Consider the following 19,227-nt stretch of genomic DNA (forward strand, 5'->3'; position numbering starts at 1 on the left):
CAGTTTTTGTCAGTCAGGTTGCAGATTAAATTCCATCTCTTAAAAGAGGCCTTTCCTGACCATCCTATTTAAATTAGTATTTTCCTCCTCAGAGTCATTCACTGTTTTCTTTCCCTGTATAATTTTCTTTGAGGACATTGTCATTTTCTGGAATTATTTTAGTAATGAATTCTATTTGTAGTCTCTTCCTCTAGATTGTAAGCTCTACAAGAATGATGTCCATGGCTGTTTCACTTGTAGCGGTGTTCCCAGAGTCTAGAGCAGTATGTAGCACAAAGGACTGAGTAAGTACTCTTAAGTGAATGAATCAAAGAGTAACTGACCCAAGTTACAAGGTTAGCAAGAGCTGGTATTCTAACTTAGTTCTTTCTGATATCAAACCAGCTTGTAACTCTCTACTATAATGTCTCATAGGCACTCAGTAAACACTGCTGATTGGACCTGCAGCAATGTTCTCAGAGACAATAGCCGAGGACTTGATAGATCTCAACTCCCATTAGTGACCTCAGATCAGGATGCCCCCCACACCGCGCCATTGCGTGCTTTGCCATTTGTGACAAGCTCCACAACCCTCCAAGTCTGAGTTTCGTGATAAAATACCAGCTATACTTTTTGTGAGGTTTAAATGAAATAAGTATATGAAAAGTTCATCGAAGACCCTAAAACATGATATGACATTTGTTTTTGTCAGAAACGAAAAGAAAAATACATATTTTCTTCCTGAGCCCTTTCTGTGCAGTGTTTCTGTTTTTAAATTTGCCGCCAATTTTATTGGGAGATAATTGGCATACAGCAGTGTATAAGTTTAAGGTTTACAGCATAATGATTTGACTTACACACATCATGAAATAATTACCTCAGTAAGTTTAGTGAACATGTATCATCTCACATGTACACACTTAAAGAAATATAACAAAGGTTCTCTTTTTCCTTGTGATGAGAACTCTTAGGATTTATCCTCATATGTTACATTAATTATTTTTATCACATTGTGCATTACATTTCTAGTATTTATTTTATAACTGGAAGTTTGTACCTTTTGACTACTTTCATCCAATTTCTCCTTCAGTTATCTCCTGCCTCTAGTAACTACAAATCTGGTCTATTTTTCAATGAGTATGTTTGTTTATTTTTGAAGTATAATTAACCTACAGTACTGTATTAGTTCCTTTTACGCAACATAGAGATTCAACATTTCTACATATTTTAAAAGATTACAATGATAAATCTAGTTACCATCTGTCACCATAGAAAGATATTATATAATTATTGACCATATTCCTTACATGGTACATTTCATCCCTGTAAATCACTTGTTTTATAATTGAAAGTTTGTCCCTCTTAATCTCTCTCACTTATTTTTTTTCTTGCCCCCCAAATCCTCCCTTCTGGCAACCACCTATTTTTCCTCTGTATCTATGACTCTGTTCCTATTAGTTATATTTTTTCATTTGCCTTATTTTTCAGATTCCACACATAAGTGAAATGATACAGTACTTGTCTTTCTCTGTCTGACTTATTTCACTCTTATTTCACTTATTACCCTCTAGGTCCATCCATATTGTAAATGACAACTTTATTCTTTCATATGGCTGAGTAATATTCTAATACATATCACATCTTCTTTATCCATTTATCTATTGATGGGGATTTAGGTTGCTTTAATATCTTGGTTGTTTTAAATAATGCTTTTATGAATAATGAGGTATGCATATCTTTTCAAATTAGTGTTTCTGTTTTCTATTTAAAAAATACTCATATGGCTAACAAACACATGAAAAGATGCTCAACATCACTCATTATCAGAGAAATGCAAATCAAAACCACAATGAGGTACCATCTCACACCAGTCAGAATGGCTGCAATCCAAAAGTCTACAAATAATAAATGCTGGAGAGGGTATGGAGAAAAGGGAACCCTCTTACACTGTTGGTGGGAATGCAAACTAGTACAGCCACTATGGAGAACAGTGTGGAGATTCCTTAAAAAACTGGAAATAGAACTGCCTTATGATCCAGCAACCCCACTGCTGGGCATACACACCGAGGAAACCAGAATTGAAAGAGACATGTGTACCCCAATGTTCATTGCAGCACTGTTTATACTAGCCAGGACATGGAAGCAACCTAGATGTCCATCAGCAGATGAATGGATAAGCAAGCTGTGGTACATATACACAATGGAGTATTACTCAGCCATTAAAAAGAATACATTTGAATCAGTTCTAATGAGGTGGATGAAATTGGAGCCTATTATATAGAGTGAAGTAAGCCAGAAGGAAAAACACCAATACAGTATACTAACGCATATATATGGAATTTAGAAAGATGGTAACAATAACCCTGTGTATGAGATAGCAAAAGAGACACTGATGTATAGAACAGTCTTATGGACTCTGTGGGAGAGGGAGAGGGTGGGAAGATTTGGGAGAATGGCATTGAAACATGTATACTATCATGTATGAAACGAGTTGCCAGTCCAGGTTCGATGCACGATACTGGATGCTTGGGGCTAGTGCACTGGGATGACCCAGAGGGATGGTATGGCGTGGGAGGAGGGAGGAGGGTTCAGGATGGGGAACACATGTATACCTGTGGCGGATACATTTTGATATTTGGCAAAACTAATATAATTATGTAAAGTTTAAAAATAAAATAAAATTTAAAAAATAATAAAAATAAAAAATACTCAGGAGTGGAACTGCTGGATCATGTGGTAGCTTTATTTTTCATTTTTGGAGAAATCTCCATACTGCTTTCTCTCAGTTGTGTCTGACTCTTTGCGACCCCATGAGCCGCAGCACTCCAGGCCTCCCTGTCCATCACCAACCCCCAGAGTCCATCCAAACCCATGTCCATCGAGTTGATGATGCCATCCAACCATCTCATCCTCTGTCATCCTCTTCTCCTCCTGCCCTCAATCTTTCCCAGCATCAGGGTTCCAATGAGTCAGTTCTTCGCATCAGGTGGCCAAAGTATTGGAGTTTCAACCTCAACATCAGTCCTTCCAGTGAAAACCCAGGACTAATCTCCTTTAGGATGGACTGGTTGGATTTCCTTGCACTCCAAGGGACTCTCAAAAGTCTTCTCCAACACCACAGTTCAAAAGGATCAATTCTTTTGCACTCAGGTTTCTTTATAGTCCAACTCTCACGTCCATACACGACCACTGGAAAAACAATAGCCTTGACTAGATGGACCTTTGTGTGCAAAGTAGTGTCTCTGCTTTTTAATATGCTGTCTAGGTTGGTCATAACTTTCCAAACGTGTTCTAAGAATGAGCTTGAGTATCATCTTGTCACAGTAGTCACTTTAGCAGACACTGGAACAGAATAAACTACATGCATTTAAATTTTACTTCCAGTTTCTGGGAATAAATCTGCCCAAGTGAAAATTAGTTTTCCTAGGAACTTGACCCCAGTAGTGATTCATTCCATAGTTCAGAGGCCTCCAAGTTCCAGGATACAGATATAATTACTCTCAGTAGGGGCATACAATGGGGAGTGTAGATAGTGTTTTGTGACACTAGATTTTAGTTTACTACCACACAGCTTAAAATGAGTTTGTAATAGCAGTAGTGTTCAGGGGTGGAAGGGTTTTATTTTAAGTTTCTCTAGAGATTATTAGGCTGCAGTCCATGGGGTTGCTAGAGTTGGACACGACTGAGCGACTTCACTTTCGCTTTTCACTTTCATGCATTGGAGAAGGAAATGGCAACCCACTCCAGTGTTCTTGCCTGGAGAATCCCAGGGACAGGGAAGCCTGGTGGGCTGCCATCTATGGGGTTGCACAGAGTTGGACACGGCTGAAGCGACTTAGCAGCAGCAGCAGCAGAGATTATTTGAAGACTTCAGAATTTGGATTATTTTTTGCTACTCTGTTACAAGTTCAAGAATAAACAAGCAAGATGAATGATACTTGCTTTAAATAGATGCTTAACATGTTTTCCTGTATGTTAAGGATGAGTGGGCACTGTCTTTAGTGATTTTAATTTCTCACTTATAAAGGACACGGTGACATGCTTATCTAAGCTCAGGTAGCTATTGTGTGGCAGAGCTGGAACTAAAACTCAAGGCCTCTGACTCTCAGAGCAATGCTCTGGCTGCAAAATGTATTCAACTATGTATATGTTGTAAAAGTGTCACATTTTTGAGCTTTGGATTTGTTCCCTTCTATCTTATGTCACATGCTACTCTTCAATTTAATGCCAACTCCAGCTGAAGTATCTAGATCCGAGTCTTGTAAGTTTACGAGCAGCTCCTTTTCCCCTATTCATTGCAGGTGCACAGTTTTGCTTGCAGATGTGTTCAAATGTCTTTTGGATCTACTGAAGTTCTGATAAGCTTTAGTAGATTTTACATTTGGAATGTAAGTAGAAAACATAAGTCTCTCCATAGATGTGTTTTTTATTTTAATGAGGCCATGAAATTTTAAAGAATGCCTTCATATTTTTTTCTAACCTTGAGTTAATAGTATGTTTAAATTATTTTCTAGGTAGACTCTTTTCCCCATCAAGAATCAAGAGGCTAATATTAAAAGTTTAATCGTAGTAAAATACACAAACTGTGAAGTTTACCACCTTTACCATTTTAAGCATACAGTTTAATCGTGTTAAGTATATTCATACTGTTGTATAATCAATCTTATAATTTTTTCATCTTGCAAAACAAACTGTATACCCATTAAACAACACCTCCCATTTTGCCATCTCATAAGCCCCTGGCAACCACTATATTCTTTCTTTTTTTTAGTAAGTTATTTTTTTTTAATTATTTTATTATTATTATTATTTTTTTACTTTACAATATTGTATTGGTTTTGCCATACATCAACATGCATCTGCCACGGGTGCACACGTGTTCCCCATCCTGAACCTCCCTTCCACCTCCCTTCCCATACCATCCCTCTGGGTCATCCCAGTGCACCAGCCCCAAGCTTCCTGTATCCTGCATTGAACCTGGACTGGCGATTCGCTTCTTATATGATATTATACATGTTTAAATACCATTCTTCCAAATCATACCCCCCTCCCTCTCCCACAGAGTCCAAAAGACTGTTCTATACATCTGTGCCTCTTTTGCTGTCTTATATTCTTTATGTATCCATGAGTTTAACTACTCTAGGTACCTCATATAAATGGAATTATACAGTATTTGACTTTTTGTGACTGGCTTATTTCACTTAGTATAATGACATCAAGGTCCATCCATATTGTAGCATGTGTCAGAATTTCCTGCCTAAGACTGAATAATATTCTTCTGTCTGTATATACCACATTTTGTTTATCCATTCATCCTTCAATGAACACTTGGATTGCTTTCACCTTTTGGCTATTGTGAATGATGCTTCTATAAACATGGATGTATAAATGTCTCTTCAAGGCTCTGCTTTCAATTCTCTTGGTTGTATATTTGGAAGTGGAATTGCTGAATCATAGGTAATTCTATTTTTATTTTTCTGAGAAACTGCTCTATTTTTTCCATAGTGGCTGTACCATTTTACATTTCCACCAATAGTATACAAGGATTTCAATTTTATACATCCTAATCAGCAGTCTTTGTATGTTTTGAAAGTAGTCATTCTAATGAGTATGGGGTATCTCTTTGTAGGCTTTTATTTTATTTGATTTAAAAAATTTTTTTTTTATTCTTCCTATTTTATTTTATTTTTAAACTTTACATAATTGTATTAGTTTTGCCAAATATCAAAATGAATCTGCCACAGGTATACATGTGTTCCCCATCCCGAACCCTCCTCCCTCCTCCCTCCCCATACCATCCCTCTGGGCCGTCCCAGTGCACCAGCCCCAAGCATCCAGCATCATGCATCGAACCTGGACTGGCAACTCGTTTCCTACATGATATTTTACATGTTTCATTGCCATTCTCCCAAATCTTCCCACCCTCTCCCTCTCCCACAGAGTCCATAAGACTGTTCTATACATCAGTGTCTCTTTTGCTGTCTCGTACACCGGGTTATTGTTACCATCTTTCTAAATTCCATATATGTGCGTTAGTATACTGTATTTATGTTTTTCCTTCTGGCTTACTTCACTCTGTATAATAGGCTCCAGTTTCATCCACCTCATTAGAACTGATTCAAATGTATTCTTTTTAATGGCTGAGTAATACTCCATTGTGTATATGTACCACTGCTTTCTTATCCATTCATCTGCTGATGGACATCTAGGTTGCTTCCATGTCTTGGCTATTATAAACAGTGCTGCGATGAACATTGGGGTACACGTGTCTCTTTCCCTTCTGGTTTCCTCAGTGTGTATGCCCAGCAGTGGGGTTGCTGGATCATAAGGCAGTTCTATTTCCAGTTTTTTAAGGAATCTCCACACTGTTCTCCATAGTGGCTGTACTAGTTTGCATTCCCACCAACAGTGTAAGAGGGTTCCCTTTTCTCCACACCCTCTCCAGCATTTATTATTTGTAGACTTTTGGATCGCAGCCATTCTGACTGGTGTGAAATGGTACCTCATAGTGGTTTTGATTTGCATTTCTCTGATAATGAGTGATGTTGAGCATCTTTTCATGTGTTTGTTAGCCATCTGTATGTCTTTTTTGGAGAAATGTCTATTTAGTTCTTTGGCCCATTTTTTGATTGGGTCGTTTATTTTTCTGGAGTTGAGCTGTAGGAGTTGCTTGTATATTTTTGAGATTAGTTGTTTGTCGGTTGCTTCATTTGCTATTATTTTCTCCCATTCTGAAGGCTGTCTTTTCACCTTGCTAATAGTTTCCTTTGATGTGCAGAAGCTTTTAAGGTTAATTAGGTCCCATTTGTTTATTTTTGCTTTTATTTCCAATATTCTGGGAGGTGGGTCATAGAGGATCCTGCTGTGATGTATGTCAGAGAGTGTTTTGCCTATGTTCTCTGCAAACATTATCCTCAATGGTGAAAAATTGAAAGCATTTCCTCTAAAGTCAGGAACAAGACAAGGGTGCCCACTTTCACCATTACTATTCAACATAGTTTTGGAAGTTTTGGCCACAGCAATCAGAGCAGAAAAAGAAATAAAAGGAATCCAAATTGGAAAAGAAGAAGTAAAACTCTCACTATTTGCAGATGACATGATCCTCTACATAGAAAACCCTAAAGAGTCCACCAGAAAATTACTAGAAATAATCAATGACTACAGTAAAGTTGCAGGATATAAAATCAACACACAGAAATCCCTGGCATTCCTATACACTAATAATGAGAAAACAGAAAGAGAAATTAAGGAAACAATTCCATTCACCATTGCAACGGAAAGAATAAAATACTTAGGAATATATCTACCTAAAGAAACTAAAGACCTATATATAGAAAACTATAAAACACTGGTGAAAGAAATCAAAGAGGACACTAATAGATGGAGAAATATACCATGTTCATGGATTGGAAGAATCAATATAGTGAAAATGAGTATACTACCCAAAGCAATTTATAGATTCAATGCAATCCCTATCAAGCTACCAACAGTATTCTTCACAGAGCTAGAACAAATAATTTCACAATTTGTATGGAACTACAAAAAACCTCGAATAGCCAAAGCGATCTTGAGAAAGAAGAATGGAACTGGAGGAATCAACCTACCTGACTTCAGGCTCTACTACAAAGCCACAGTTATCAAGACAGTATGGTACTGGCACAAAGACAGAAATATTGATCAATGGAATAAAATAGAAAGCCCAGAGATAAATCCACGCACATATGGACACCTTATCTTCGACAAAGGAGGCAAGAATATACAATGGATTAAAGACAATCTCTTTAACAAGTGGTGCTGGGAAATCTGGTCAACCACTTGTAAAAGAATGAAACTGGACCACTTTCTAACACCATACACAAAAATAAACTCAAAATGGATTAAAGATCTAAACGTAAGACCAGAAACTATTTTATTTAAAAATTTTAAAATATTGTATTGGTTTTGCCATATATCAATATGAATCCGCCACAGGTATACATGTGTTCCCCATCCTGAACCCTCCTCCCTCCTCCCTCCCTGTACCATCCCTCTGGGTCGTCCCAGTGCACCAGCCCCAAGCATCCAGTATCGTGCCCTGTATACGAGACAGCAAAAGAGACACTGATGTATAGACACTCTTTGTAGGCTTGATTGTATTCCTCTTATGATTAGTTTGAACATCTTGTCATATGCTTTTGGCCATTTATATATCATATATATGGAGAAATATCTATTCAAGTCCTCTGCCCATTTTAAAATCTGGTTTTTATTTTTTATGTTGACATTCTAGATATTAAGATTTCAGATATATGATTTGCAAGTCATATGTTAGTCATACAATTTGCAAATGTTTTCTCCCATTCTTATATTGCTGTTTCACTCTGTTGATTATGTTGTTTGAGGCACAGAAGTTTTAAATTTTGGTGTAGTCCAGTCGTTTTTTTTTTTCTTTTGTGGCCTGTGCTTTGGTGTAATATCTATGAAATCATTGTCAAATCCAGTTAAACTTTCCCCCTATGTTCTTTTCCAGAGTTTATAGCTTTAGCTCTTAGTTTAAGTCTTTGTTCAATTTTGAGTTGACTTTTGTATGTGATATAAGGTAAGCATCTAACTTCAGTCTTTTGTACATGGACATCCCGTTTTCCCAAAACCATTTGTTGGAGAGAGTGGCTTTTCCTCATTGCATTGTCTTGGAACCCTTGTGGAAAATCACTTGACCACATATCTGAGGGCTTTATCTGGGCTTTCTATTCCATTGATCCATATGTCTGTCTTATGCCAGTACCACGGTTTTGATTACTGCAGTTTTGTGCTGGTGGTGGTTTAGTCACTAAGTCATGTCCCACTCTTGCAATCCCACGGACTGTAGCCCACCAGGCTCCTCTCTCGGTGGAATTCTCTAGGCAAGAATACTGGAGTAGCCTTGTAATAAACTTTGAAATTAGAGACTTCCAACTTTGCTATTCTTCAAGATTTTTGGCTCTTCGGGGTTTGTTGAGATTCAACATGAATTTTAAGATGGATTTTTTTCTATTTCTACAAAAAATGACTTGGGGATTTTGATAGAGATGGTATTAAACCTGTAAATTGTTTTGGGTAATATTAATATCTTAACAGTATTAAGCCTTCCAATCAACAAACACAGGTTGTCTTCCCACTTACTTGTCTCTTCTTTAATTTATTTCAGTAATATTTTGTAGTTTTCAGTGTACAATTCTTTTGCTCCCTTGGTTATATACATTCTTAAGTATTTTACTCTTTTTCGTGCAGTTGTAAATTGAATTACTTTCTTTTGGGATCATTAATTGTTAGTACATAGGAATGCAGCTTGTTTTTGTATGTTGATTTTGTATCTTGAAATTTGCTCAATCTGTTTCTTATTTAATTTTTGTGGAGTCTTTGGGATTTTCTACGTATAAGATCATGTGGTCTGCAAACAGATAATTTTATTTCTTCCTTTCCAATTTGCATTCTTTATATTTATTTTTTCCTTTTCTAGTTGCTCTCCCCAGAACTTCCAGTACTATGATGAGTTAAGAGGTGAAAGTGGAGATCTTTTTTACTGAATAAAAAATTATCTATGTCAAAGGGAATATGAATATATAGCAAACTGATTTCGAAGGAAAATTTTGAAGCTGATAAAAGTCAGAAAAAGGATTTCTGTAGGGATATTTTTACACTCTGGGTTGTTTTTCCCTCTCTCTTGTACATGGACAGGAACAATGACCTAAGCCAAAATCGCATTAGACAAATATTCCTGGATGAAGAGATGCTAATCTAGGCACCGAAGATTTAGGGGAAAAAATGGCAAGGTCCCTGATTTCATGGAGCTTAGAGTCTAATTTGGGTGTATGTGGCTTCCCAGGTGGGACTAGTGGTAAAGGACCTGCCTGTCAATGCAAGAGACACAAAAGACGTGGGTTCCATCCCTGAGTTTGGAAGATTTCCTGGAAGAGGGCATGACAACCCATTCCAGTATTCTTGCCTGGGGAATCCCATGGATCAGAGGGTCCTGGCAGGCTACAGTCCACAGAGGTGCAAAGAGATGGACAGGACTGAAGTGACTTAGCACACATGCATATGTATGAAGAATCAGATCAGATCAGTCACTCAGTCGTGTCCGACTCTTGTGACCCCATGAATCGCAGCACACCAGGCTTCCCTGTCTATCACTAACTCCCGGAGTTCACTGAGACTCACGTCCATCGAGTCAGTGATGCCATCCAGCCATCTCATCCTCTGTCGTCCCCTTCTCCTCCTGCCCCCAATCCCTCCCAGCATCAGAGTCTTTTCCAATGAGTCAACTCTTCACATGAGGTGGCCAAAGTACTGGAGTTTCAGCTTTAGCATCATTCCCTCCAAAGAAATCCCAGGGTTGATCTCCTTCAGAATGGACTGGGTGGATCTCCTTGCAGTCCAAGGGACTCTCAAGAGTCTTCTCCAACACCACAGTTCAAAAGCATCAATTCTTCGGTGCTCAGCCTTCTTCACAATCCAACTCTCACATCCATACATGACTACAGGAAAAACCATAGCCTTGACTGGACCGACCTTTGTTGGCAAAGTAATGTCTCTGCTTTTGAATATGCTATCTAAGTTGGTCATAACTTTCCTTCCAAGGAGTAAGCGTCTTTTAATTTCATGGCTGCAGTCACCATCTGCAGTGATTTTGGAGCCCAAAAAAAGAAAATCTGACACTGTTTCCCCATCTATTTCCCATGAAGTGAAGGGACCGGATGCCATAATCTTCGTTTTCTGAATGTTGAGCTTTAAGCCAACTTTTTCACTCTCCTCTTTCACTTTCATCAAGAGGCTTTTGAGTTCCTCTTCACTTTCTGCCATAAGGGTGGTGTCATCTGCATATGTGAGGTTATTGATATTTCTCCCAGCAATCTTGATTCCAGCTTGTGCTTCTTCCAGCCCAGCATTTCTCATGATGTACTCTGCATATAAGTTAAATAAGCAGGGTGACAATATACAGCCTTGACATACACCTTTTCCTATTTGGAACCAGTCTGTTGTATATGAAGAATAACTATGATCAAATAAACAAGAAGAAAAATTTTGAAAGTGGTGTGTCCTATACACAACGTACAGCAGGGTTATTATACAGGTAGTGACTAGTAGATGGTTAAGGATATTTTATCTGAAAAGTTTACACTTGAGCAGTCTTGATGTAAGTGAGAAGTATGCAGCCATGTGAGGACCTGGGAGCAGTGCTCTAGACAGAGGAAGCATCAGACTGGCGTGACTCTGTGGCAGGAGCAAGTTCGTTGTGCTCAAGCACAGCAAAGGGACAGAAGGCCAGAGAGGGTGAGGCAGAGAGAGTGAGGACACAGGCACAGGAGATGAAGTCAGAGCAGTTACCTGGAGCCGGATCAAACAGGTTCCTGTGATTCAAGGTAAGAATTTATTCTTAGAGTGATGTGATTCAGTCTACATTTTAAAGGCATTTCAGATTTATCTTTGTGTTGCTATACAGGGACTGAGTATGAGAATAATGGGCTGTATGTGTTTTGTTTTCAAGCTGTCTTTACCTTGCACAGTGTTTGTCATCCACTGGGCACAGTAAATCCCGTACCGGACAGAGGCTTGCCTTATTTTTTCATGTTGGGTGCTAGTCACGCTCTCTAAGGCTACTGGGATGGCCAGGGGAGGAGAGAGTGAACAGAGAAGGTGAAGGGGGAAAACCAGAGCTGGGTTCTTGGATGTTGGGACTTTGACTGGAGGTAAATGTAGAGTCAACACCACCAACACCTCCTCTGTATATTTTCCTTCAGTCTATACCATCAGGACCATTCCATCGTAGACCTTCCTTGCCTGAAAGCAAGCCAGAACTGCTGGGCAGACATTGCCCCTGGGAGCAGTCTTCTGCCAATGATGGGCGGGGGGGGGGGGGGGGGGGGGGGGCGGGTGGTGCAGGGGAGGGTTCCAACATAAATATTCCAATTTCATTTCTCTTTAGGTAGAAAAACTCAGATGTGTTCTACACAGTTTTCTAGAATTCCCCAGTAGGATTAAGTCCCAGTTGCCCATAACAGAGTCTTACTTGATAATGCACCATTTACTGGCCTTATCCCTCTGTCTCATTTCCTATTACCAATGCTTTCTGTTGTCACCTCCCAAACAAATTACTTACCCTCATATTCTTGTCTCAAATTCTGCTTATGGGGGTAACCCAATTGTTGTTATTGTTGTTTCAGTCATGTTTGACTCTTTGTGACCCCATTAACTTCCACATACCAGGCTCCTCTGACCTCCACTATTACCCAGAGTTTGCTCAAATTCATGTCCATTGAGTCAGATTGGTGATGCTATCTATCTCATCCTCTGCTGCCACTTTGCCTTCAAGCTTTCCAACATTGGGGTCTTTTCCAATAAGTCAGCTCTTCACATCATGTGGCCAAAGTATTGGAACTTAGGCTTCAGCATCAGTCCCTCCAATTCAGGGTTGATTTTCTTGAGGATTGAGTGGTTTGATCTCCTCTCTCCAAGGAAGTCTCAAGAGTCTTCTACAACACCACAGTTCAAAAGCATCAATTCTTCAGCCCTCAGCCTTCTTTATGGTTCAACTCTTACATTCATACATGACTATTGGAAAAACCATAGCTTTGACTATGTGGGCCTTTGTTGACAAAGTGATGTATATGCTTTTCTTTTTTTTTTTTTTTAGTTTCCATTTTTTTTTAATTTTATTTTATTTTTAAACTTTACATAATTGTATTAGTTTTGCCAAATATCAAAATGAATCCACGACAGGTATACATGTGTTCCCCATCCTGAACCCTCCTCCCTTCTCCCTCCCCATACCATCCCTCTGGGTCGTCCCAGTGCACTAGCCCCAAGCATCCAGTATCGTGCATCGAACCTGACTGGCAACTCGTTTCATACATGATATTTTACATGTTTCAATGCCATTCTCCCAAATCTTCCCACCCTCTCCCTCTCCCACAGAGTCCGTAAGACTGTTCTATACATCAGTGTCTCTTTTGCTGTCTCGTACACCGGGTTATTGTTACCATCTTTCTAAATTCCATATATATGTGTTAGTATACTGTATTGGTGTTTTTCCTTCTGGCTTACTTCACTCTGTATAATAGGCTCCAATTTCATCCACCTCATTAGAACTGATTCAAATGTATTCTTTTTAATGGCTGAGTAATACTCCATTGTGTATATGTACCACTGCTTTCTTATCCATTCATCCGCTGATGGACATCTAGGTTGCTTCCATATCCTGGCTATTATAAACATTGCTGCGATGAACATTGGGGTACATGTGTCTCTTTCCCTTCTGGTTTCCTCAGTGTGTATGCCCAGCAGTGGGATTGCTGGATCATAAGGCAGTTCTATTTCCAGTTTTTAAAGGAATCTCCATACTGTTGTCCATAGTGACTGTACTAGTTTGCATTCCAACCAACAGTGTAAGAGGGTTCCCTTTTCTCCACACCCTCTCCAGCATTTATTATTTGTAGACTTTTGGGTTGCAGTCATTCTGACTGGTGTGAAATGGTACCTCATAGTGGTTTTGATTTGCATTTCTCTGATAATGAGTGATGTTGAGCATCTTTTCATGTGTTTGTTAGCCATCTGTATGTCTTCTTTGGAGAAATGTCTGTTTAGTTCTTTGGCCCATTTTTTGATTGGGTCGTTTATTTTTCTGGAGTTGAGCTGTAGGAGTTGCTTGTATATTTTTGAGATTAGTTGTTTGTCAGTTGCTTCATTTGCTATTATTTTCTCCCCTTCTGAAGGCTGTCTTTTCACCTTGCTAATAGTTTCCTTTGATGTGCAGAAGCTTTTAAGGTTAATTAGGTCCCAATGTAATACACCACAGTAACAAATTGAAAAATAAAAACCATATGATTATCTCAATAGATGCAGAGAAAGCCTTTGACAAAATTCAACACCCATTTATGATAAAAACTCTCCAGAAAGCAGGAATAGAAGGAACATACCTCAACATAATAAAAGCTATATGACAAACCCACAGCAAACATTATCCTCAATGGTGAAAAACTGAAAGCATTTCCTCTAAAGACAGGAACAAGACAAGGGTGCCCACTTTCACCATTACTGTTCAACATAGTTTTGGAAGTTTTGGCCACAGCAATCAGAGCAGAAAAAGAAATAAAAGGAATCCAAATTGGAAAAGAAGAAGTAAAACTCTCACTGTTTGCAGATGACATGATCCTCTACATAGAAAACCCTAAAGACTCCACCAGAAAATTACTAGAAATAATCAATGACTATAGTAAAGTTGCAGGATATAAAATCAACACACAGAAATCCCTTGCATTCCTATACACTAATAATGAGAAAACAGAAAGAGAAATTAAGGAAACAATTCCATTCACCATTGCAACGGAAAGAATAAAATACTTAGGAATATATCTACCTAAAGAAACTAAAGACCTATACATAGAAAACTATAAAACACTAGTGAAAGAAATCAAAGAGGACACTAATAGATGGAGAAATATACCATGTTCATGGATTGGAAGAATCAATATAGTGAAAATGAGTATACTACCCAAAGCAATTTATAGATTCAATGCAATCCCTATCAAGCTACCAACAGTATTCTTCACAGAGCTAGAACAAATAATTTCACAATTTGTATGGAAAAACAAAAAACCTCGAATAGCCAAAGCGATCTTGAGAAAGAAGAATGGAACTGGAGGAATCAACCTACCTGACTTCAGGCTCTACTACAAAGCCACAGTTATCAAGACAGTATTGTACTGGCACAAAGATAGAAATATAGATCAATGGAACAAAATAGAAAGCCCAGAGATAAATCCACGCACATATGGACACCTTATCTTTGACAAAGGAAGCAAGAATATACAATGGATTAAAGACAATCTCTTTAACAAGTGGTGCTGGGAAATCTGGTCAACCACTTGTAAAAGAATGAAACTAGAACACTTTCTAAACCCATACACAAAAACAAACTCAAAATGGATTAAAGATCTAAACGTAAGACCAGAAACTGTAAAACTCCTAGAGGAGAACATAGGCAAAACACTCTCTGACATACATCACAGCAGGATCCTCTATGCTTTTCAATATACTATCTAGGTTTGTCATAACTTTTCTTCCAAGGAGTAAGCATCTTTTAATTTCATAGCTGCAGTAGTAACTGTCTGCAGCAATTTTGGAGCCCAAGAAAAGAAAATCTGTCATTCCTTCGAATTTTCCCCCTTTTATTTGGCATGAAGTGAGGGGACCAGATGCCATGACCCTAGTTATTTTCATGTTGAGTTTCAAGCTAGTTTTTTCACTCTCTTCTTTCACCCTCATTAAGAGGCTCTTTAGTTTCTCTTCAGTTTCTGCCATTAAAGTGGTATCATCTGCATATCTGAGGTTGTTGATATTTCTCCTGGCAATCTTGATTCCAGCTTGTGATTCATCCAACCCAGCATTTTGCATGATGTAATTGGTGCAGAAGTTAAATAAGCAGAGTGACAATATACAGCCTTGATGTACTCCTTTCCCAATTTTGAACCAGTCTGTTGTTCCATGTTTGATTCTAACAAACATGTTGCTTCTTGACCTGCATACAAGTTTCTCAAGAGACAGGTAAGATGGTCTGATACTCCCATCTCTTTAAGAATTTCCCACAATTTGTTGGGATCCACACAGTCAAAGGCTTTAGTATAGGCAATGAAGCAGAAACAGATGTTTTTCTGGAACTCCCTTGCTTTCTCCATGATCCAGTAAATGTTGGCAGTTTGATCTCTTGTTCCTCTGGTGTTTGAAACCCAGTTTGTACATCTGGAAATTCTCAGTTCATGTACTGCTTAAGAGTAACTTGAAGGATTTTGAGCATAACCTTAATAGCATGTGAAATAAGTTCAACTCTATGGTATTTTGAACATTCTTTGGCATTCCCCTTCTTTGGGATTGGAATGAAAACTGACTTTTTCCAGTCCTGTGGCCACTGCTGAGTGTTCCAAATTTGCTGACACATTCAGTGTAGCACTTTAACAACATCATCTTTTAGGAATTTAAATAGATCAGTTGGAATTCTATCACCTCCACTAGACTTGTTTGTAATAGTGTCTCCTAAGGCCCACTTGGCCTCACACTCCAGGATGTCTGGCTCTGGGTGAGTGACCACACCATCATGGTCATCCCTGTCTTTAAGACCTTTTTTTGTATAGTTCTTCAGTGTTTTCTCGCCACCTCTTCTTAATCTCTTCTGCTTATGTTACATCCTTACTATTTCTGTCCTTTATTATGCCCATCCTTGCTTGAAATGTTCCCTTGATATCTCTAGTTTTCTTGAAGAGATCTCCAGTCTTTCCCATTCTATTGTTTTCCTCTCTTTCTTTGCATTGTTCATTTAAGGAGGCCCTTTTATCTTTCCTTGCTATTTTCTAAAACTGCATTCAGTTGGGTATATCCTATTACAACATAGGGTATCCAGCCAAAATCCTGCTAATGTTTATTCTATTGGCTACTGGGATTGTGTCAGAGTATCTTTTTATTGAGTGCTTCATAAACCTGTTTCTATGGGTTCCTAAACATAGAAGGCCACATGAAACCTTAGCTTTGACTTGTGAAAGATTTTAAATTTACAAATTGCTACTGCAGATTGGTTACAGGTAGACAGAAAGAAGTGAACCATCTTTGTCTGCATTTTTCTCATTATTTGTATCTGCAGCATTCACTATGTCTGACCGTCTTAGGCACTCAAGAAATATTTATTGAATGAGTAACATGGGGAATATGGTGAGATGGGGTGAGATGAAATGTTCATACTTTGTTATTTCTTAGACTCTTAGAAAGCTCAGGGTAATAGACAGCCTTCCCAAATTCCCCTTCATTTTACCTCTTTGCACCCAAACTGCAACACAGAACTGGGGGCTGGGAATGAATGTTGGGGCTGTGACATTCACTTAATTTTTCTCTCTTAATTTATCTGAGCTTAGCTTTCAATTAGCTTATTAAGCAAATATTAGTCAGTACTTACTAAGTTTTAAGTGCTTTGTTGAGGATATGGAGATATGTGGGCTAGCAAAGAGGCACAATCCTCTCCCTTTTAAAATACAAAGATTATTGAGGGTAGAGATACTGCACAAATTCTTACACAATTCACTGTTTCATTATAGTCATATTAAATACTAGGAAGTAAAAGTACAGTATACTGTGGACCATACAACTACAGACCTAATCTAGTCCAGAAAAGAGAAAAGGCTTATTTGAGGAAGTGACTTTTAAACTGAAACCTATAAAACAAAGTAATTGAATTAAATGTTTTGCTACTTCCTCTTTGGCTTTGAAATTCTGTGACCATATCCCCACTTTAAACAGGGTTAAACTGTTTATGCTAATATCTAGGCACAGTGGGTCCTGGTTTAAGGTATGAAGCCAACTTTTCTACTCTGAACAAAAGGCACACAGGGTCCTGGCCCGGGTTGCCAAACACTGTTCCCTATTAAGGATGGATATTTTAAACAGATGAGGTTGGAATGTCTCTGTACCTGCTCTCCCAGTTTTCCTAACTTCCTGGGTGTGTACTCTTTTTGATCTGCTTTGCCTCCTCTGTTAACCCATTAACACATCTCTAGTCTGAATACTGAAGGGATCTGACTAACGACAAATGCACACTTTTGGTGATAGAGCTTACATTTTGTTCTTTTTAAATTTTTAAATTGAAGTATAGTTAGTTTACAATTTTGTGTTAATTACTGCTGTACAGCAAAGTGGTTCAGTTATAATATGCATTATTTTTTAATTCTTTTTCTATTCCATTCATCATGGTTTATCTGTGCTATCAGTAGGACCTTGCCGTTTATCCATTTTAGATATAAAAGCTCACATCAGCTAACCCAACCTCCCACTGCACCCCTCCCCCAACCTCCTCCCCCTTGACAACCACTACTCTGTTCTCTAAGTCTGCGATCCTGTGTCTGTTTCACAGACAGGTTGATCTGTGTCATATTTTATGTTCCACTTGTAAGTGATATCATACGGTATTCGTCTTTCTTTTTCTGACTTCACTTAGTGTGATAATCTCTAGTTGCACGGAGCACATATTCTGAATTTGAAAGAATAGAGTCAGGGAATTCTACCATGTAGTCTCTCTTTACGTATCAGTGAAGATGCAAGCAGCTATAAAATATGTCATTTTCTGGGTTTTCTTCCTTCTGTGGCCATGTCCCACTACTCACTATTATAAAATGTTCAGCCACAGAGATGGGTCTGTAAGATCTCTTCTCTAGGGCTGAGACAACACAGCTGGGTACTGTTCACCAGTTCTGGCAGAGTTCTTCCTGGATGGTTTCTTATGAAATCTTGGAAAAGGATATATTAATCCAGCTGTTTTCTGACTTTTGAATCTTTCTTATAATTTTCTGATTGTGTAAGCCACTGATTGAATAATCCCACATGGAGAGCTCATTCTGTTCTTTGAATGGCTCCATCCATGTACTCAGCCAATACCTATGCCCCTATCATGTTTTCTAATCACTCCTGTTTATTCCCTGTACTTGGCTCAAACAGGTATGCAGATGGAATTTTGGCCCATTTTATTATATGGCATTTAAACAACACTGAAAGCTTCTTTCCTGGCATAGTGATGTATAAAACAAACAACCCGTCCACAAAAATTGTGTAAATACTAACGTCCTGGCCAGTTAGTAAAACTCAAGAAGTCAAACAAAAACAGAAACAAACCAAAAAAAAAAAACACCACAAAACCTAAAATACCACCTTCAAATCAACCCAAGAATGTGCTTCTTTCATTGCAAACATTTCAGCAGGGTTTATTTCCTATCCAAGGACGATGTTGGGGAACCCTGTATTCATCTCCCAAACCACACATGGAGATTGCACCTTGCAGCAAGCACGATGGTTAATGAAGTCAGGAAGAGGAAGAAAAGTCCTGTGTGGGAAGTAATGCTGAATTGCTGCTCCCCTTGGTTCAGTGGTGGAAGCAGAAGGAGCGATGCCCTTCATTGGAGAGACACCAGCCAGGTCCAGTGTCTTTTTTGGGGGAAGGGGGGGAGGAATTTTTTTTTTTTTTTTTTAATAAGGAACACTTCATGAATTTGTATGTCATCCTTGCATGGGGGCTGTGCTAATATTCTCTGTATCGGTCCAATTTTAGTGTATGTGCTGCTGAAGCAAACACTCCTCTGTCTTTTAAAACCAACCAGTTCTCTCTCACATTAGTGGGGTAAAGGCATATGTTTGGTGAGAAATAATGAGGTATACTTGGAACATCCTATATTCTTGCAGCTAAGAATGGCTGTCCTAAAA

At 38.5% G+C, this 19,227-nt stretch overlaps 1 non-coding gene across 1 annotated transcript; it reads right to left on the reverse strand.

Moving 5' to 3' along the window:
- Positions 1-18,992: 18,992 nt before the first annotated feature.
- Positions 18,993-19,099, reverse strand: LOC147357409 (U6 spliceosomal RNA). Its single transcript, XR_015142542.1, has one exon. It is a non-coding gene; the product is annotated as a U6 spliceosomal RNA (small nuclear RNA).
- Between the last annotated feature and the right edge of the window lie 128 nt (positions 19,100-19,227).

This window comes from Bos grunniens, chromosome 15, assembly GCF_055505025.1.
Source record: "Bos grunniens cultivar Pamir isolate PY7600 chromosome 15, Bosgru_T2T1.0, whole genome shotgun sequence".
In the NCBI taxonomy this organism is placed as follows: domain Eukaryota; kingdom Metazoa; phylum Chordata; class Mammalia; order Artiodactyla; family Bovidae; genus Bos; species Bos grunniens.